The 15,394-nt window shown below is 40.3% G+C and overlaps 1 long non-coding RNA gene across 1 annotated transcript in view; it reads right to left on the bottom strand.

The window, feature by feature from the left end:
- LOC148186357 (uncharacterized) overlaps positions 1-14,863 on the bottom strand; it is a 104,297-nt gene extending 89,434 nt beyond the window's left edge. Inside the window, exon 1 of the long non-coding RNA XR_015774969.1 lies at positions 14,510-14,863. This is a non-coding gene — a long non-coding RNA (uncharacterized LOC148186357). The remainder of the gene's footprint in view (positions 1-14,509) is intronic.
- Positions 14,864-15,394: the final 531 nt, after the last annotated feature.

The following is a 15,394-nucleotide window of genomic DNA, read 5'->3' on the forward strand; positions in this document are numbered from 1 at the left end:
CACATAGCGGCATAGAGGCCTAGTAAAATTAATTAATTTTTGGCGGCTCACCACGATGAAAACACCTGTCGCCAAGCAGTGATTTTATATTTTTGGAGCAGGACCATTAACTAGGAGCGCTGTTGACGTATATATACTGTTCAGTTATTCATTGCACCATGCTCTCAGAGCACAGAGCGTACAGCAGAACATCAGGCGCAGTGAAAGTGAAACTTAACCGTTCTTTCTGCTGAGTGTAAAAGTTTGCTTTTACTCACCTCTGCAGCAGCTGCTGCTCCTCTCATCCATTAACCCAATCAGCTCTAACTGGATCAACAGATCCATTATCCACCCTGCGACTTGAACTGCTGCTAAGGAAATCTCACGCTCCATTTCACACTCACTAGTGAAAACAACCTCAAGATACTTCAACTCCTTTGCTTAAGGTAGTAACTCTAACCCTAACCAACACAGCTAAAATGCTAACTCCAACCTTTAGCGTTACCCTGATCTAGACCTGATTCTAACCCTAAAACAGACCTTTGGAGAACTATTTGAAGGTTAAGACCGACCAAAAACATTCTCGCTCTCAAGGTCTAAAACTCAAATTTGCTCTCACAGACAGATGTACAATTGTACACACACACACACACACACACACACACACACACACACACACACACACACACACACAGTGGACACTTTGAATCTCTTACTTCTAAAGTATTGCAAGAATCAGAGGTTTATCTCTTAGCTGACTTTGTTTCCCAACAATCCAGCTCAACTTCAGGCAAAACAACACACACACAAACACCACAGAGACTGTATGTATTTATAGATGCATGTAAGGAATGTATTGAGGGCTCATTTTATGAAAGCATGCACGTTTGCATTCTGCCACTAGTTATTAAAAGCCTCCAGGAGCTACAACAGTATGGTGCAATTACATGTGTGTGTAGTACTGCAGGTGGTTTCCTGATTCTCTTTCTGCATATTTTTACATGTTAAAACAGGCACATTTATCAGCCCCACAGGAGAATGGTACAAAATAAAGTTACGGAGGGTTTGTGAAGTCATTTCAGATTCAGTGGTGCTTGATTTGAGGCCAAATCAATGAAACACAGATTTAAAGCATCTAAATAATCCAGCTGGATACAGCACAGGCTCCTCTGCACAGGAGGTCATGATGACAGATGCATTTTATTTAAATCTTTATATATTTATGGTATAGCTATTTTACTCTGTATTTCTCACCCTCTACTACAGTCTACTGCTATAAATTCCCCTCTGCCAGTATTCTCAGCCTTGTAATAGTTCACTGTGAATTCCCTTGTGTCCCTAACAGGGAGGAAAGCTGTGATAGAGCTACACTGCCCACAAAGTATGGCTGTTTGTTTGTAAGCTGATGCAGATTGCATATACGATGCACCTAGTGTGGCACCCACCAGCCACAGAGCTTTATTCAGTGTCAGCAAGTTTAAAGGTAGAGTGAGTATCTTCTGTTTCCTCCCTCTGGCAGTGAGAGTAATTACAAAAACACTGTCCATGTATTTTTATGACGTATGCCTGGAGCTGAGCTCGCCACATCTCCCCCACCCCCAGTAGGTCTTCTAAATACTCTGAATACAGTTTCTTTTTATCTGGAGCATCCACTAAAGAAACTTGTCCTGGACACTTCTTAGGGTTTCACCACATCACTTCCAACATGCTCCTAGCTACTGCTCCATCACAATGGTCTCTGCCGTTCCTGTCCCCTTTTACTCAAGCTGGTTGTTATAAATGCTTGCGTTGTTGTGCGTGAAAAAGTCACAACAGATGCATGACATCACAATACTGAAAAATACAGAGAGCTTGCCCTGGCAAGGATGGGCTTAACTAGCACTGAGTGAACTGATTTGTAAGGGCTTGAATGTAATCCAGGTGGCCCATCCATAGACCTTAATATTTGGCTGAATTTCGGTTGTGACGTCAGGTAACCAAAATTTAATGTCTAATTCCAATGTCGATTTGATAAAGAATAATGACAACAGATGACTTTAATATTTTGTTGGTTTTAAGTTGTATGTTAAGTTAACAAAATCCAACGTCTTCCAAACACCTCATACAGATGTCATCTTGATATAGAATAACAACATTTGGCCATGAGATATTGAGAACAAAACCAATCTCTGCAAAACATTATAATGCTGACATCTACACAAAGTGAAATTCAAATCACATTACACATTTAAAATGTCGTCAACCGGACTTTCATTCCAACCAAAATGTAATGTCCATTGCTTATTAAGGGTCCAAAGGCTTTCTGATGTCATTTTGATGTCTGGTGCCAGCAGGGAATGGACATTCATTCAACTGTAAAAGTCCTGCCCTCCTGCTTAAACTTTTACTTTAAGCTCTTTAAGCTTAGTTTCAAATAAAGTTATACAGTATGAAATTTATTGCAAAAATGTGTCAATTTTGTCTTCTCTCACCTAACCGATGATGTCCAAGCCATGAAATACACACTATTATTTGTTTCTTTGACAATGTCCTACAATTATTGACAGTGTGAGAGATGCAGAGACTACTCTATTCTCTTCTTCCTCCTGTTCCTTCCTGTACATCTAAAAACATCAAAAAACAGGAATGGATGCACCTTTGGCAGAAAAAATCTAAATGTTTATACTTAAATTGGAAACGTTATCTGGTTTAATATATAATTATAAAGGAAAAGTTGATTGCACAGTGTGATGACTACTGAATAATGACATCAATGGTGGTTATATTGGTTCCCTATGAGCCTCACATTAATCATACAACTCTCTCTACCATTGGGTAGGATATTCTGTAAAAATAAAGACTGCATTTACGGCACAAAGGAAATTCGTCAACAATTGCACAATCAAAAAAAGGAAAATGATAGCTCTTTTGTTTTCCCTGCTAACTATCAGCAGCTATCCTCAGTTTCCAAAGAGTATTTTGCAGTTACTATTCCCAGAGGGTGGAACAACCAACTGTGGAAACTCTACATGGCAAAAAAAGAGCATGTTCTTAGGTTTAGAGGAATTTCAAATATTGTCCTTTTTCCATTTTAAAATAGACGTTTTGGTTGTTTTCTAGAGGATTCTTCTGATTTATTAGGGAAGAGACAGAATGATAATGGTTACAGGCTCTTTGTTAATGAAGTTAACACGTGTTAGTTTCCATGTGCTGATATTGTAGTGCAGAGTGGGTACTGCAGGAAAACAAATGAAATACTTAGTCACTAAACATTTAGCAGATATATTCATTAAAATGTCTGCTCAGAACTATCTGCACAGATAGAAACCAAAATGGATCAGAGGGAAAATTTGTTTTTGTATATCTATGTTTTGGGTGAAGTAACCCTTTAGCTTGAATGCTTTTCTGCACTTGAACATTGAACATTTGCAACCAATGGTCAGTTTATGGTAGAGGTCAAATTAAAGTGCTGACTTTAAACATAACACAGTGTGTGGTTTCTCATTTAGACAGAATCAAGATATTTTTGGTGCCCAGACACACAACCAAGGTTCAATCATTTCTGAGTAACAGAAAATAAAGCTGGAGACAAGTAAAAGAGTGCTATTCAGGGGCACCCGGTGGATCAGCGGATAGAGCGGGTGCCCTATGTATGGAGGCTAAGTCCTTGCTGCAGTGGCCACGGGTTCGATTCCAGCCTCTGCCCTTTGCTGCATGTCATCCCCTCTCTCTCCCTCTCACGCTTCACCTGCAATAACAGCATAAAAAGCCAAAAATTTTTTTTAAAAAAAAAGTGCTATTCAAAGAGAGATGCTGTGGTCGCCAGCATGTCATCAAGTATTTGACCTTATTTCATAGGGGATGCAAAATGGCACCAAAAAAGGACAAGTTAGAGTGGATGATCAGTGGGGAGTTGTGTTTCTTGTTAAAAAGGTGTGAAGACTGGAGCACCCAGGGGGTTACCAAGTGGCAGCTCCAAATTACCTCCTGCCATGACAGCTGCGACGACTTCTACAAGCATCTGAAAGAAAAAAATATGTGCCTGCAACATTCCATGGCGAGTATGACAGAGAAATCTCCGAGTTCAGGATATGACTCCATTGTTGGCCTGTTTTAATGAGCTTTGCCAGTAGCCCGGGGTAAAAGTGCACTTGGATCCAGTGATAATGAGAAGCATAATGCTGCTCCCGCTGCCTCTTCATGCCCTCTGTTAAAATAGGACCTGAGAGTCAGCTTCACTTGAAATTACACTTAAAAGAAAGTCCTGTGCCTCGCAACAGTTTGGTGAGGGGGAAGGAATTAAGGCGAGAGTCACAACAACCGGGTAAGATTCTCGCCATGCAACAACTCGTTTTCATAGCTTTGCTTCAAAGATTCGTTCTCAGCAGCCTTCCCCAGGCACAGCCGTTCTGCACAATCTTTATCTTTTTCATCAGCGCCATCATCACATATGATTTTATTCTTTGAGCAAAAGATTCAAACTCCTGATCTTCTTTAGTTTGAACGCAGGCCTTTTGTCGCTTCTATTCAGCCACACGGCGCTCACTCATGTATTTTCTCACTAATTTTATAATAAACCATCTGATGAATGAGGTTTTCCTCCATGTTGTGAGTCTGCTGTTTTCTCTTAAGCATAATTATATTTAAGCCATTGTGTTTGATGTTCGCCATTTCTGTCCCACACTGTATGCTGTGAATTTCCGGTGTCCCACACATTAATTGTGGTGGCCTGCCACAATTAAACCCTCTTTTGCTGGACTGTCATTTGGGCTGCTATATTAACATTTAGTTACTCATTGCACCACACTCTTGGAGTGCAGAGCGTACTCTGGGCACAGATGGAGCAATAGAACATCAGGCACAGTAAACTTTACTGTTGATTGCAGTGAGGCCACAGAGCAGATGGCTTCATGAGCTGAGCGTTGGTGTGTCTGAGCCTTTGCAAGAATGAGACTGATGAAAGGTCAGAGTGACCTTGACCTTTGTCCACCTAAATGCAATCAGTTTATCATTAAGTCAAAGTTAACAATTGTGCCAAATTTGAAAAAACTCACTCATGGTGTTTTTGAGATATCGGGTTTACAAGAATGAGACAGACAAAGTCACAGTGATTTGGCACAGTTTGAAGTTTGAAGAAGAAGAATTGAAGAATTCTCTCAAAGTGATTTTGAGTTATTGCATTCACGAGAATACGAAGGACAGGGTGACAGTGACCTTGACCTCTGATTACCAATTATAAAAAGTTCATCTGTGACTCAAAGTGGACGTTTGTGCTAAATTTAAAGAAATCCCCTCTATGTGTTTTTAAGATATTGCGTTGAGAATTCAAAGCATATAGTAGCCATGACCTTTGACTAAGAAAATTATAATAAATTCATCTCTGTCTCGAAGACGACATCTGTGCCAAATTTGAATAAATTCCCTCAAGGTATTCTTGAGATATTGTGTTGCAACCAGCTGAGTGTCCACCAGACATTTGTGCCAAATTAAAAGAAAAACCCTGAGGGCGTACTTGAGATATTGCATCTGCGAAATTGAGACAACCCCAGAACATAATGCCGCAGGTATTGCCAGCATGAATGCATAAAAGAGTGAAATATCATACATCAGGTAAAGATCTTCTGAACCAGAGCAGGCTGAAAAAAAGAGACTGTAATACCCAAAAATTAGACTTTCTGAAGGTCACTGAGTTCCAACAGTTCAGGACATGAACTGAGACTAATTAGTAATGGAGAGCAGCTGGTAGGCAGGTAACAAGATGAGATGAGAGGCAGGTGTGGGAAGATGACTCAGTGGTGAGTGGTTCACAGGTAAGTAATGACAAACATTTAATCTGCTCCATCCTTCCCTCCTTCACATGCATCCATCTCCACCATGCATGAGGTCCAGACTGCAGTTTATTTTGCTCCACTCAGCTCTCCAATTATGAGGGAAGTGCCAGCCAACAAATGTCAACATCTCTCCCCTCAGCAGTAAACTCGTGCATTTTGCAGTTATTTCCTGTAGATGGTTTTGGAAACATTCTCTGCTCCCAAATAAACAGTTAATATGGAAGAGCTGTTATTTGGTGCCACCTGAGCTCAAAAAAGCAAAATAATGTCATATATGAACATGCCCTCATTAACTCAACTCACTAACCTGCTTACTAATTTTATCAGCCATCCGTTCACTCTTCATCACAAGCACACTGAGGACCCCTCGCCGCTGGTCCATCCCGCTCCGGGCAGCATGCCAGAGCTCACAGATGGTGTTAGTGGAAGATGAAGTGCGGCCAGTCAAACGTGAATGCCAGTTAGTGCCCTAACTGCTATCTGAGGAGTTTTGCTGAACGTCAGAGACTTGTTGACTTGAAGAGCTACAGGTGCACACTGTGCTACTTAGGAAGAGTGTGTCCTATTTGTTTTCTCACAATATTTTACATTTTACTGCCAAATCCCTTAATAACATGCCAACCTGTAACTATACAGACAAATTGTAATAGCACAATCTTAAACTGCTTACAACTAGACAAACAGTACAAGTCATGAAATTGATTTTGTGTGTTTGTTTACACCAGGGATGTGTAGGGCAAGGCTATGTCCTCGCCTCAGCAACCACAGGTTTGATTCCGGCCTCAGCCCTTTACTGCATGTCATCCCCTCTCTCTCTTCCTCTCTCAAGCTTAAGCTGTCCTGTCAATAAAAGCAAGAAAAGCCTAAAAAATAATCTTTAAAAAAAAGTTTTTAGTTTATTTTTCTGCATTATAAAATTGTTTGGATCAGTATAATTTGTGTTATTTTGTAAAATCGGATGAAAAACACCTAATGAACCTATTTAAAGACAATTATTATGGTATATTGACTTGCATATCATTCAAGCTTGTACAGATTTTAAGGATATGAAGCATTTAAAGATACTCCAATAACTGACATCACAAAAAGCAAAAATACCAAAACAAAACATTCCTATCAAATACAGCAACAGAAACATGCCACACATGAAAAAACATGCTGCAGAAAGCCAAAGCAAATGCATTAACAGCCAATACGCAGTATCCATTTATGATTATTAGAATTATACATTATCATAATTATATACAGAATTAAATATTTGGCAGAATATTCATTGTTTTCTATTTTTAGTGCCTTTTTTCCCTAAGTATTTCTTGTTTTTTTGCTTTTACTTTTCGTTTTTTTGCTCATTTTTAGGCAATAGTCCTGTAACTCTTTGCTAATTTGTTGCTAAGTTTAGGTTAATTTCTTGTTATCTTGCTCAGCACCCTCTTACCATGTTTTTGAAAGAAATCAGTCTGATTTGCTCGGATTTCAAAGGGTTGAACTAATATCTGATATTGCTTCTTATTCTGTTTGACTGTGCAACAAAAATAAAAGAATGCATGCTTTAACTCTTCATTTTTTTGTGCTACATGATTTGAGAGCATAGCATTTTTCAGATTTTTGCACACTGTTGTGAAAAGTGAGTCAAGGCAACTGGAGATGACTGCGACTGCCAGGCACAACCGCTAATCAGTGCGAGGCGGTCCTTCTTGCAGATGAGAAGTGGGCTGTTTGTGGCTCCGCTGCTCCGTGATTGGCTACTTCTCTTTTATTCCTTCCATCTCTGCCTTGTTTATGCCCGATTATGCGTGACTGCGTGGGTGAATTTACAGTTTGCTGTAACCTCATCCAAAACAAAGTTACTCAGCAGAACACTGAATCAGAGAGATGCAGCAGAAGCTCTAACAAAAACAGACTCTCTCTTTCAGCGTATGTTTCCAGGCAGAAAATGATAGGAGATGTTTGTTGTTGTGTGTTATTTGTTGTGGCTGAATTATTAGTTTGTTTCTCTGAGGAGGATGTGTGTTTTTAGATACATAAATGATACTCGTCCACACTGTTGTATAAGCTTATCGACTGCCGATATCAGAGGTCTGATACAGGAAGTCTCCGCCTCAAATTACAGCAGAGTGCCAATCCTTTCTGCTCCGACACACACATCTGTAGCTATGGCAACACACATACACCTGAATACTTGGTGCTTGATAAAAAGCCCCCCAGTTCGAAATGACGTTAGAAAGTGTAGCAGGTGGGCCACAGAGCCAATCAGGATGACCACCACACACACATCCCGAGTGCAGGCACCGGAAAAGTGAACTTCAAATTAGATTACTTATTACTAATCATAGCCTGTTTCTTACTGCACCCTCTTGAGACGATTAGATTTAAGAGAAAATCTGATATTAAAGGGATAGTTTGGATTTGTGAATTGGGGTCATTTCAGGTGATTATTCAAAGTCAGTGTCATACAGTGGATAGCGGTCAGCGCACCCCAAGTTTGAAGAAGCAGGCTGGAAGCAAAACAGTGTGCTGTTGAGGACAAAGGAAGCAACAAAATCAATATCAGTTGAATGAATGCTATATTTGGAATATTTTCACAGCTTTAGCTTGCTGTAAGACAACCTTTCTGATGGGAACTGAAGCCGATATTTTTGCTCCATTCAAAGCCACCAGACGCCTTAGACAAAAACAGTAATTTTACCTCGCAGAACACTGGAGCTGCTGGTCTACTGCCATCAGTTTGTTTGTTACTGTGTAACTTTGGTGTTTTTAACAATTAGTTCAAATTCACCAACACAATAGGACAAAGAAGCAAACCTTTAAAAGCACTAGTAGACAAGCAGCTTTGTGTTCTGCAAGGTTCAGAATAAATGAATATTACATACATATAAAAGCATTGCATTCCATGTCTCAATCTGCTGGTGGGCCAACATAATAAGAGTATGCATAATATGATGTTAATTCTGCTACAGAAAAGACTTGATGATCACTAAAATTGGGTGGGGATAAAATGGATATATTGATTTTGGTATTGTTTATCGGCCAAATTAGTTGTTTTTATATCAGCATATCAGATACCGGCAAAAAATCCGCTGACTTTGAATAATTACCTGAAACAACCCTACTTCACAACATCTGAACTATCTCTTTAACCTTGTTGAAAAAGTCCTAAAAAGCATTTCTCTTATTTTCCTGCTCTGTGTTGGACCCTTTATTGATCCCTCACAGCACTGTTAGGGTTTGGAGGTGATGGGTCGTCTAACAGTGGGGGAGATAAGTTGGCTTTTCTTTTTCGGAGGAAATGGAGCTGAAATTACTCTTTTGAACTTTGGTCCGACTGCAGTTCTTCTGCTGCTCGGATCTCCTGCCGGCTCAGCACAGCCTCGCTCTCGGCACTGATTGAAAACAGAGGTCACACCAGCAGATTCGTCTGTCGGACTGAATATTGTCTCATGTGCTACAGAAACATCACCAGTACAACCCTACATACAATCTAAGTCGATCTGAACGCATATTAAGCATCAGGTTAATGTTTTGTTGTGGCAGAGCTTTCGATCAGTGTTTCAGTGTGATGAGCAAACACTTGAAACTCCTCCCCACCTTATTAACAAACATCACCACATCATAATCCTTGAAAGTATTCAAAACTGTTATGCTCTTTTTCTGCTATTCATGTTATTCAGAACAATTTATTGAGCTGCCTGGCTGCTATATCAAAGAGAGATAATTTTGCTCTTTTCAAACAGCAACACATGAGATATCACATTCACGAACATGGAACAGACAGACAAACAGACAACCTGAAAACATAATGCATTTTGGCCATGGCTACCATCAGCAAAGAAGCATAAAAAGACTATTTGACCTCCATAGTCTAGCTAGCATTCACAGTGGAAATTTTTGTGGGAGCAGTGCGGGTTATCTCGTATTTACACATAGATTCATAAAGGAACAGCAGGAATCCCCCATCAAGCTTTTGCTCAGGTATTAGAAACTGTTTCATATGCATGTTCGATTCATCACATGCACCTTTATTTGTCAGTATTACAACACAACAAAGCTGACTGTGTGCATTTGCATCATTCTCTCCATCTGCACAACTCCAAACCAATCTACATTTAACACAGAACGTCAGCTGCAGCAGATTAACATGCATCTTGTCACACGTTTTCAGTCAAATGCCCTAATAAGGGCTGGATTTATTCGGAGTAATTAGTGGCAATATTCCAGCCACACACACACACGCTGTGCCCTAGAAATGGGTGTAAGTCTTGAAAAGCATTACATCTGTTCTACAGTGACAGATTATCTCTCCTTTTACAGATTTGTGAATTACGGCCAATAATGCTTTGATCGATGAGGGAAAAAAAATAACAGCCCGTTTTCCAGGCGGTGAAAAACAGCCGCATATGTCAGTGTCATGGTGCGTGTTGTAATTCCCTGGTGCTGAAATCAGGGAGGAGAAAAACATTTGTTTGGCGTTGTGTGATGGGTCTGTTAAATCACCTACAGAGAGGTTTGTTTATGGAGGAGGGCTCAGATACAGAAGGCCATGCCAAATGTGCAGATACGCTAATACAGAGTGGCAGAAAGACATGTGCACAACTTAACGCACGCACCAACATACAAGTCAGAAATTATAGATGATTATTCGCATGATTCTATAGTTGTGCAGTGACTCTTAATCCAGCTGAGGCATCTTCTTCTGTACTGGGAGCTGCTCTTACAGTTTTATGGTTTTATGTGGTTTATGTTACATTAAGAAATATCACCTCACCCAGCGTGTCCTCATGCAATGATTCGTTATATCTAACCAATTAGCGTCCCACAAATGATGTTATGTACTTTCCATAAAGATACGTACCCAGCGTAAAAGTTAAGGATGTGAGGTTTAGGCAAGAAACAACGTACAAACTACCATAAAATTACTCAAAATTCACTTTGTTCACATGGTCCAGGTGGGACGGGTCAGCGCCCTACCAATCCTGAAATACAGGTAATATTTGGCATCCGAATACAGGGTTATATCAATATCACCAAGAGGTCACTTCTTCAAAACCTGTTCACAAAATATCATCAAGGTGCAACATCGTCACAGACAGAGGTTCAAATATTTTTTACAGTTTGTTCAACAGAGCAATGCTGGTAAGCACAAACAATTTGCAAGCCCAACTGGTTTGGAGGGATGCCACCTTGTACCTTCTGCCTGATGGTAAACAGCTCGAACACACTAATTAGGGGATGTGAAACCTCTGTGTCCTCCCCTCATCACATGGGACCAGATACTGTACATGAAGATGGAAAAAGAAATGACAGCTCCCCAAACCTGAGGCCAAAACATCTAGATCGGACATGAGCCAAACTGAAAACTTTTTCCCAAAGATGGTCTCTGTTATTTTAGGTAGTTCTCAACACCCTGATGTTTGTTCAAGTGTTTCTGACACAACATCAACAAACACTATTCCAACACAAGGTCCTAGCTAAGCCCCTATTGTCCCAAAATACAGGAAATGTCCTAAAATCGAAGAAACATGCTAAAATCTGAGAAATATCCAAAAATCCTAGAAACATCCTCAAGTTTTTGAAATGTCCTAAAATCCTGGATATGTCCTAAAGTTCTTGAATATCTTGAAATTCCAGAAATATACTAAAAACCTAGAAGTGTCCTACAATCTTAAGAACATTCATGGGAGTGCTGCGACTGGCCCCTGGCCTCCTGTTATTTCACAAAAGTGGCCCCCAGGCAAGGCAAGTTGAGTATCCCTGATTTACAGTCTATGCTCGGACTCACAGGTCATTGGGATGCTGTTTTGCTGCTGTCCAGCAATCTTACTGGATATTAACTAGCATATTAAGTTTAAAAGTATATATATATATATATATATATATATATATATATATATATATATATATATATATATACATATATATATATATATATGTATATATATATATCTCGTTGATCTACAATAAAACATAGCGGGCAATAGAATAGAAAAACTGTCTCACTTTATGCATGAAATATAAATACCGCAAACCTTTCTTTTAAATACGTACTGACAGTGCATAAGCCTGCGTCTCTTGATTACAGCTTGCTATTACTGTCACGGTATTTGTTTAATTCTGTAACAGGCACCTGCCCCACAGTTAGACTAGAACTTCTCCTGTCAATTACAGCTTAGATTTCTCTTAAAACAGATGTTTTTGAGCTCATATAAATAGTTATGAGCAACAGCAGTTGAACACAGGTGACTGAGGGCAAAGAGATTGACAGTGAGGTTTAAAAAGGGTTTCCTTGTCACCGCATCCATGGTGATTCCAACAAGTGGATATCCTTCGCTGTCACAGACTATCAAAACTGCTCCTGATCAGTCCTCCAGACGAAACTCTTTGATTCGATAGATGTGACAAGACAAAGTTGGTTTTCATGAGCCTGTGCGGGTCAAACACATGGCTGAATGATGATGAGTCGTGATGTGATGAGAATGACACGACTGACTTCAAAGGCTCCAGCAGAAATCACATTAACTTTCTGGCAACGTTTTCACACACCGCTGGGATGTGCCACGTGCTGGGACAGCACACACAGACACAGACACGCATACTGACACACACACACACACACACACACACACACACACACACACACACACACACACACACACACACAGGAAGCCAAAACAAAAAACAGACACATGAGCATCCTCATCAATCTCTCTCAGCGCTGCATTCTCTCTTGCCATCTTGCCTTTTCTTTCCCTCTCCTGCTTTCACATACAAACACACAGCCACTCAGGTGGGGTAATTGAATGTGACAGCAGATCCTGAGAGGGTTGTTGGCGGGTTATCAGGTTAACCTGTGAAATGTAACCCACCTGACACCAGCAGGTTGGCTCTGACACCTACAGCAGACACGGTTGAATCACTCCGGCAAAGACTGGAGGCTAAATACAGGAGCTTCGTCTTCCTCAGCAGAGGTGTTTTGCTTTTTTATGAGCGGTTCAGGTTGAGGGTAGACCAACAACATCAATGTAATCACTTTTTAACGGAGCCGGCAGACTGTACATAACGCCATCTTTGTCTGGAAAATGCCCAACATAGAATCAGTCTTATTTTCTTCCATCTTGCAGAAACACAGATTTCCACATCTTTATTTTAAATTACAAAGCTGGTATCGGTGTTATATATCGTATCGAAGTATCGAATCAGAGAAATACACCCTGTCCATGTTTAGAAACCTAGTCCTCAAAGAAGCTGTCAAGACTTCTGTGAAGTTGTGATGTCACACGTAAACTATATAAAGGTTGAGAATGCTCCTAAAATCATTCCCAGCTGCAATGAAACACACTACCCGCTTGCAAGCTGCCGTGCATGCTTTTGGGCCTACTCCACAGAAGATCCATCCAAGGAAAACGCATATCTGCACAGCATGGTTTGATGCGATGTAGCCAAATAAAAGGCCCATATGTACGGGTTAAACAGTATAAAGATAGACAGTGCAGCTACGGTGCCGTTACAGGTTGCAACTACATCACACATGTGGAAGACTCAGACACACTGACCAGTCAGAGTAGACTGGGCATGTTGAAGACGGGGACTTAAAGGGAGTGGCAGCACTTGCCATAGGCGATATGCGGCTGCCTTTATCGGCGCGAAGGTGCAAAAATTGCGCCCAGCTCAAGTGAGTCATCAGTCTGAACAATGTGTAATGCACGAGTCAAGTGGGTGTCAGAGGACCTTTTTCTGGCCTTTCACAGTACACCCAGCTATCAGCCAAAAAGCCATCAGAGTATAGAGAAGAGTACACCTACTTCCTCCTCTGCAACACCCCCATCTACCTACTTAATACATCCACCTCATCGACTACCACCACAACACTGAGAGGACTGTGTGTGGAGAAAAAGACAATGAAAAAAAAGAACAAATTTAAAACCCACAGGAGGCGAGCGAGCTAGCATTATGCTTCCTCTGAGCAGTCTGCGGGGCTCACGTCTAACAGAGGTTACACTAAGTTACATTATGATGCATTCAAGATCTATTCAGTAAAAACGAGAATTGAACAAAGGTAATATCTGTCATGTCATGATGTGTTAAATGTAATCTTGTAAAATGTGGCTTTTGGAAAGAAACTTAAGTAAATACAACAGTTTGAAGGAGAAATGTGTTCAACAGATACTAAAGAGGGCATTTAATATCTACAGCAAAAGGCTTCGGGCTTATTTTTCTTTTAAACAAATATGTTTTTCATAAGTGTGTATCATTAAATTTGTGCCCTAGGGTGAGCCCCGGCAGGGGATGGCTCACCTAAGACACCAAATATGCTAAAACCACCACTTCTAAAACATACTGTTTCAGACAGAGGGGGAATACAGATGCAGACAGACAGACAATATGAGGAAAATGAAGTGTGTTTAAACATTTAAGCATGTAAACATGTTCTAGTAGAAACGTAGAATAAAAATATTTACCTTAAAATCAGTAAAATGTGTAACCGTTAAACCTGTGCTTAACAACTCGTGTTCTGACTAAATAACAGAAAAAAAAATGCTCATCACAAGCCTGAACAAAAAGAAATTCAGTCTGCATTACAACGCAGCATAAACTTTTTTCATGTGCAAACCAACAAAATGCCACAACACAACTCAGGTTTTCACCACCGGCGCCAGCTCTTTTTATCTTTACATACAGCCAAAACACAACTCTGCGTTCAAAGGTACAGCAGCTTGAGGACTCACCGTGAGAAGAGCTGCAGGTCAGGAAGTCTTGGTGACCTCCTCTCGTGCATTCAGGCGTTTCTGTGCTGCTTCCTGGCTCGAGCTGCGGCTCGTGCGCATGGCGCATGCACCGTTGGTCCGTGGAGCCGCTTCTGAAGCTGTGATCCACTGAACCGTGAGCGAAAGCTGCGGGGCTCCAGACGCGGTGCTAATGTCGTAATTTCGTTCCTCTTCTTCTCACAACTTGTCTGGACCCCAGGCTGGACTTGTCTTTGTTCTGGCGATGTCATTTCATCGAGTTACTTTCTTGTGCCCACGCCCACAGACCATATATTAACATCGCTAATGCTAAAGTGGCTCCCAGTGTTCCCAGTTTTTCACGCTTCACCTTTGACCTCACGTGTCACTGTAATCTCGCAGTTATTCACGAGATCTGATGGTTGACCGCTTCCTTTCGAAATTAAGAAATTAAACTGCTAAACACACAATATGAGTATGCTCCAATTTTTAAAAAATCTATATATCAAATTAAAAACATAAAAAACACAAATACTATATATTTTTCCCCTTTCATTTAATATTTTATAAAGAAAATTATATTTTTATTCAATGACCTAAATAGATATGAGATTTTTTCTAATAGAAAATTTTGTTGGATGGAGGAGTGCCACATGCAGTGGTGGATAAAGTAGCTGAAAGCCATACTTGAGTAAAAGTACAGATATCTTACCAGAAAATCACTTTGGTAGAAGTTAAAGTCACCTACCAGAAAATTACTTGAGTAAAAGTCTTCTGATATTTACTGTATTTTAGGGCCTATCAAGAATAGCTTCATTATATCAAATGTATGTTTTGAAAGTAGAAGGTAAAGGAAATGCTGGTTATAAAAAGTTTATTTCTTGTTAA

The sequence above is a fragment of the Plectropomus leopardus genome, chromosome 19 (assembly GCF_026936395.1).
Source record: "Plectropomus leopardus strain MGB_pleo_1.0 chromosome 19, ASM2693639v1, whole genome shotgun sequence".
In the NCBI taxonomy this organism is placed as follows: domain Eukaryota; kingdom Metazoa; phylum Chordata; class Actinopteri; order Perciformes; family Serranidae; genus Plectropomus; species Plectropomus leopardus.